This window comes from Megascapheus bottae, chromosome X (assembly GCF_031878675.1).
Source record: "Megascapheus bottae isolate mThoBot1 chromosome X, mThoBot2.hap1, whole genome shotgun sequence".
NCBI lineage: Eukaryota > Metazoa > Chordata > Mammalia > Rodentia > Geomyidae > Megascapheus > Megascapheus bottae.
Window position 1 is genome coordinate 46339528 of NC_143547.1, and position 7141 is coordinate 46346668.

The 7141-nt window shown below is 39.0% G+C and overlaps 1 pseudogene; it reads left to right on the plus strand.

Annotated features, from left to right (window-relative positions):
* Window positions 1–714: 714 nt before the first annotated feature.
* Window positions 715–1240, plus strand: LOC150040997 (protein tyrosine phosphatase type IVA 1-like; annotated as a pseudogene).
* The last annotated feature ends 5901 nt before the right edge of the window (window positions 1241–7141 follow it).

Consider the following 7141-nt stretch of genomic DNA (forward strand, 5'->3'; position numbering starts at 1 on the left):
CGCCCCACGAAGACCACCGCCACCCCTGCCCTGCAGCCGCCACCGCCGCCTGTGTGCTGGCGCCTCGGGACCGGCTGTATGAGTACGCCACAATCTTCAAAATCTTCAATAAGTAGACGTATTCCTCAGTTCTGTGGTTTTCTTGGTCACACATTTATGGAGTTTCTGAAGGACAGTGGAGATTACTGCCAGGCACAGTACGACCTCTATGCAGACAAGTGAACGGTAGAAATCCAGGTTCACCTGGACACAGAAGTGTTGAATTGCAATCTGCAGAGCATTTTCCACGAGTTCTGACCTGGATGGGTAAACCTCAGTGCACTTGTTTCTATTGCCTCAGTATCACTAGATTGAAGAGTTGCTACTTCCCGTTAGGAGATTCATTTCATTTATCATAACTCCCAATTTCATAAAGCACTGAGAATATTTTTTTGCCAGTCTTGGGCTTGGGCTCAGGGCCTGAGCACTGTCCTTGGATTTTCTCAAGGCTAGAGCTCTACCACTTGAGCCTCAGCACCACTTCCAGCTTTTTTCTATGTATGTGGTACTGAGGAATCGAACTCGGGTCTTTGTGTATGCTAGGCAAGCACTCTACCACTAGGCCAAACTCCCAGCCCCGAGAATTTAAGTGGAGTATATTGCAGTAGACTTCAATTTCTTTACATCATTCCTGTATTCGATTTTTAAAATTCTTTCAGAACCCTATTGAGTAAGTTAACATGGCTCGAATGGACCGCCCTGCTCCTGTGGAAGTCACGTACAAGAACATAAGATTCCTTATTACACACAATCCAACCAATGCGACCTCAAACAAGTTTACTGAGGAACTTAAAAACTAGGGAGTTACCACAATCGTAAGAGTATGTGAAGCAACTTGCAACACGACTCTAGTGGAGAAAGAAGGCATCCAAGTTCTCAATTGGCCTTTTGATGATGGTGCACCACTGTCTAACCAGATTGCTGATGACAGGTTAAGTCTTGTAAAAATAAAATTCCATGAAGAACCTAGTTGCTGTATTGCTGTGCATTGTGTGGTAGGCCTTGGGAGAGCCCAGTGCTTGTTGCCCTGGCACTAATTGAAAGTGTTATGAAATATGAAGATGCGGTCCAGTTCATAAGACAAAAGTGGTGTGGAGCATTGAACAGCAAACAGCTTCTGTATTTGGAAAAATACAGACCGAAAATGCGGCTGCGCTTTAAAGACGCCAACAGTCACAGAAACAACTGTTGCATTCAATAAAACTGGGTGTCGGGTGCCATTGCCTCAGAAGTGGAACTTGAGATGGAACCTAATTTGTCATACATGTTAGTCAACAGTACTGGTTTGGTGAATAAGTCTAGTGAAACTTCCATAGGAATATTGAAAAGCAGTTCATCAGGCTGTGAGCTTGACACAATTGCTGTTTGGGGTTTGATTGACCTATTTGGACACTTAGGAAAAAAAAAGAAAAATTGCTGTTTGGCATTTAAAATGTGCTTATTACTTGTATCAGTTGACCTTTCCTAAAATCATTGAGTTACATTTTTAAATACATTCCCATGTCAGGCTCTTTATCAATATGTAAGAAATTTAGAAAGATTAGGTGCCAAAATATCCAGCATAATACTTGCATATTTTTAATACAATTCAGAACCAAAATTCTAGAAACTCTAAACCTATATGGTTTATTCCTTCAGTCATTTCAAATATTGTAGGGCCTCTGTGGCTGTTTGCCTACTCATTTTATATTTTATCTCCCACATTCATACATCAGGTTTGTGTAACCATTGATACTTTTTTTGTACCAAGTCTTAAGATGATTATTTAATGTCTTTCTATATCTTTATGCTGTTATGGAAACCTTCATTTTAAAAGTCTTCATTGTTACAGAAGCACATGTCTTTAATAATGTCTCCAGATAAAACGCCTTACAGTTAATTTAATGTTTGCACTCTTAGGTGCAGTTTAACAGGGAGAGCCTGAAAAAAAGAATGGGAGGGAGCTATTCAATACTTTTAGTAAAATGTTGCCTTTGTCTTGTGCAGAACATGTAGAGTATGCTCTTTAATTTAGTAAATATTTTTAAAGGTATAGATGCTTTGTTTTAGTTAAAGTTCTTAATCATAAAATTTTTTATATTGTATTTTTCCATACTTAGTAGTTTACCAGCTTATTTTTTCTTTGAATTGTGATTTTTCCCCCTTCTCTTTCCAGCCTCTATTGCAAAAAAAGGGGAGGGGGTTCTGCTAATGAAATTGAGCAGATATCTAATATTTTCTAAGCCTTTTGAGCTGTGTAACTCAGTATTTGGCTACTTGATAATTTGTCTTATTAGGTAATAATACCTTACAATATAAAGAGGCCTTGGTTTTTGAAACTCAGTTCAATTCTTAGTGATTGGCTGCTTTGATGCTTCCATTTTCTCATTTGTGAGTTGATTTTTGCAGTGCCTTTATAATTTAAATGGTCATTTGACACCCTTAATTGATAAAAAAAACTTCTTTAAATCTGAAATACTTTGCGTATATATGCCAATGTAAAAGAACCTTTTCTACTTTTTAATAGCAGTTACAAACAAACTCAAAATTTTAGTTAAAAGTAATATTCTCCCCTTTACATAATGTACTTCCATCTCTTGCCAATGTATTCCACCCTTAAAATTTGCTCTATCGAGCAAAAGGAAAAAAAAATCTCTACAGGCCCTTGGTTCCTTAGTCTGTTTTTTGTAATCGAGCATTTTCTTGAAGATAATTTTGTGTAATTGATACTAAGTGTTATACTATTTACCACACAGCCCATAAACAGCATTGTGCTTATTGAGAGAGAGTTTCTGTGATGATTGTAAATATGGTGCTAAAAATCACTTTACTTTATAAACTATCTGTACAGTATATAAACATAAGACTTGCTTTTTATCCAAATATTTTGTATCTTGTAAATGTGGCTAATTATGGGAATACCTTTGATACATCCCCAAACATCCTTTATGTTTAAAGAGAATATAAAGTATTAGGTATTGGGCTTTACTGCAAGAAGTTACCAGATGATATTTTAAGATTTGGTTTGGATCCCTTTAGTGGGTTGTTGTAAATAATGACTAGTTGCCTAGGTTTTTCTGTAGAAATCACAATGTAGCTGACTGACAAGTAATGTGATAAAAGTGGGGTGGGGAAGGGGAATTTGATGACCTTTCAGTGGAGAGCAATGGCACCTATGTCATTTTTTCAATTGTTAGCACTCAACTTATCCTGGAGCAGTGTTCTTCTGTTCTCACTTTAACTACTCCACACTCAGAAGCCAATCAACCAGGACTGTGGTTGGCTGTAATCTCAGCCCATAGGAATGTAGCTTAGCTGGGTTTTTTTTTATACATTTCCTCAGCTACTGTATGTCAGGCATTTAAAGATACTGCAGAGAACATTAAAGTGAATGTAGCAAGTTCTGTTCAGTAAGTTCCTTGTCCTCTTCTCAGAAGTGAGAGTACTTTCTATTGGACTTTAAGGAAATGTAAGTTGATACTTCAAGTGGAAGTTGAAATGTGACACTAATTATTTTTCCTTTTACATGTAAACTGAACATCATTTAAATTCAGTTCTGAAAAAGTAGTGTATCTATGTTTATACTCCAAATTCTTGATTCTTTGAATTATTGTTTGTGAGTGTATATGTGCCTCCAACTAATTGAAAATATTAAAGACTGGTTTAAAAGTGATAAAAAAGAATAAATGTAACAGCTACCATTTTTTGCCAGTCCTGGGTCCTGAATTCAGGGCCTGAGCACTGTCCTTGGGCATTCTCAAGGCTAGCGCTCTACAACTTGAGTCACAGCACCATTACTGGCTTTTTCTATGCATATGTGGTATGGAGGAATTGAACCCAGGTCTTCATGCATGCTAGGCAAGCACTCTACCACTAGTCAAAACACCCAGCCCACAGTTGCTATTTTTGAATCTTTTTTTTAATGGGTCATGGGGCTTGAACTTGGCCTGGGCTCTGTCCCTGAGCTCTTCAGCTCAAGGCTACCACCCTACCCTTGAGCCAAGCCCCACTTCCCGTTTTCTAGAGGTTAATTGGACATAAGAGTCTCAGGTCCTTTTGTGCCTGGGCTGGCTTTGAACCTTGATTCTCAGATGGCAGCCTCCTGAGTGGATAGGATTACAGGCGTGAGCCACCGTGCACTTTTGAATCTTTAATTGCCATTTTCTACATGGGGAACAGGAAATGTTTCTCTTGAATTTACGTTTGAGCCATCTGTCTAGAAACTGCCTCTTCTCTTTTTTCATATATTTTTTATTGTAATTAATAGAAGGGTTACATTATATTCACCAGAGAGAAGGTGCATTACTTCACAAACATTGATAACCTTTCTCATGTTTTGGTCCCTATTTCCCTCCTCCCACTCCCTTCTCTCATCTTGTTTTCCCCTCTTCCATATCCTATTTCAAATAAACAAATAAGCATATATAAAATATATCAGATAACAATGTAAAATACTGTAACAATATGAGATAACCAAGGGACAGCAAAAGAGATGATAAGTAACAGTACATTAAGGACAACAATCACTCATTATATGGCTCTTGTTTCTATATCCTGGAGGTCCCTGCCTCTTCTTTTAATGGTATATTGTTTTCTATATGTTAAACTCCGGGATTTGCCACCTTGTATTTTTATGTGTATGTTCTTTCAATTCTTAGATGAAGACACCAAGAATCTGGGATCTTTACCTCCACGGCCTTTTGGTCACATTACCAAGCACACATCCCTTCCAAATAATCTCATTTCTACTGTCTACCACTGTCCTGAAATTCTGACAGCTAATCCTTAAGTGTAATTGAGAACACATTATGGATAACTGATGAGTGAGAGCATGAAGAAATGAGACTGATGACTGCCTCCTAGTGGAAGCAAGGCAATTGATAAATATTTCCTGAATATATATGTGCCAGGTGTTGGGCTCCTCTCTATTATATGGAGCACAAAAATTAATAAGACACTATCTATGCCTCAGTCCAACAGAAACTGATAAATAAATACGTCTATTAGAAAGATGATTCTAAGCGTAGGGAATGTGGCTTAGTGGTAGAGTGCATATTATACATGAAGCCCTGGGTTCCATTCCTCAGTACTGCATAAGCAGAAAAAAGCCAGAATTGGGACTGTGACTCAAGTGATTGAGGGCTAGCTTTGAGCAAAAGAAACTCAGAGGTAGTGCCCAGGCCCAGAGTTTAAGTCCCAGGACCGGCAAAAAGAACAGAACAGAAAGAAAAGAAATGAAAAGATAAGAAAAGGTAGTTCTGATAAGCATGGTAATAAAAGTTTGGGAGTTAGGAGAAAGGAGTTTAATTTTGGCTTCTTAAAAGAGCTGAATTTTCAAGAAACAAGAATACCATTTATTGAAAACTAATTCAGATGCTGTGCTATGAATTTTGCATGCATTCATTTAATCCTCACAGCAACCTGATTTTACAAGCAAGAGAAAAAGAGGCTTACAAATGAAATCAACCCCCAAGCTGAATCAGTCAATAAATAGCAGATGTAGATCTTAAATCTATATGTTTCAGACTCCACATCTTAATTGCAATTCTCAATTGATTCTTGACAACACAAAAGCAAGAAGTAATAAAAGTTCCAGGCCAGTGGGAAAAAAAGGTGAGAAAACAGAGGAAAAGTATATTCTGGGAAAGGTGGGGCCTAAGAGAAAATATCCTGTAATGTAGGAAGTGCTTTTACATACTTCTGCTGAGATTCCTAGGATTGGCTCTGTAGGCTTCTAAATGAGTATATTTGCTGTAATCTGTGTATGTTTAGGACTTATGTCCATTTTCTCCACAAAAAAATCCCAAAACAAACAAACAAACAAAAAACAAAGAAAGAACTATGAGGCAGGAAAAGTCGGAACAAAGGCAAAGTATATTTTGCAAATGAGAGTAAGGCACCAGAGAGGTACGGATGGCCTCTTGGTTACTAGTGGGTTTGTATAAACCTCCACCTAGGACTTCTGGCTGGGAAGACTGCCTTATGCCATAGGATGTCCTGTCTACCTGCTTCCCATGCAAGAAGTAGGAGGAGGAGAAGAAGGAGGGAATGGGAAGGAGGAAAAAGACAACAGAATTTTTTGAGACAAGAAAGTGAGAAGTAGGATTTAGAAATCAGTAGACTTTGGAGCACTCATGGAATCCCCCTTTTATATTGCTTTGAGCGGACCTCACCTATTGTGGCATCTGGCTGGGTCATAGTCTACCTCATCCCAAAGGGACGGGCATCTGTCCCCTGCATGAGTATGCTTCAGGGTTATCAGGGGCATTGTCTCTGCTGGGACCACTATCAGGTCTTCAGGAAGAAGAAAGGGGGTGTTTTTGCCACTAGGCTGATGTCTCTACTTGCTTAATTTTTTTCTTTTTCTGCCTCTCCCACAGTATTATTCATTTCAGCAATGACCCTGAAGTTGAGTTCGGCCAGTTAGGCAGGCAGTTTTACAATAGAACCCTAGGAGATATGAGCAGTCAGGAGAAGCATGATCATATGTATGCAAAATATGCATGTGCTAGGAATAGTGCCATTTATATCCTTCAAACTTCATCCATCCAGAAATACAAGGCTACACAGCAATGATTCAGTGTCATCCCATATGTTTCGTAGGCCCTAACATATAGAAATTTAAGCAGTGAAGCTACTACAAAAGGGAAGCTTTAGGGTCTAAGATATCTGGCACTGGAAACCCCTGGTTCTTTCATGGAAAGTTCATGTTCCCAGGTAAGGCCACACTAGACCAAAGAAATGGCTGAGCTTCCAAGGAAGGCTTGGGATTGGAGAGATCCACTGTGCAATCATCTTCGGACTCTCAAAATTCCTTTGGAGCTGGGTGCCAGTGGCTCACACCTGTAATGCTAGCTACTCAGGAGGATGAGATCAGAGAATTGCGGTTCAAAGCCAGCCTGGGGACTAGAGTCCGTGAGACTCTTATCTCCAGTTAACCACCAGAAAACCAGAAGTGGTGCTGTAGCTCATGTGGTAGAGCAGTAGCCTTGAGTTGAAGAGTTCACGGCCGAGACTTCAAGTCCCAAGACCAACAAAAAAATTATTTTCGGGACAAGTAAGAGTATTCAAGTCAAGGAGACACCAAGGTTGGTTCAAGTAACCACAGAGGATAAACCCTCTT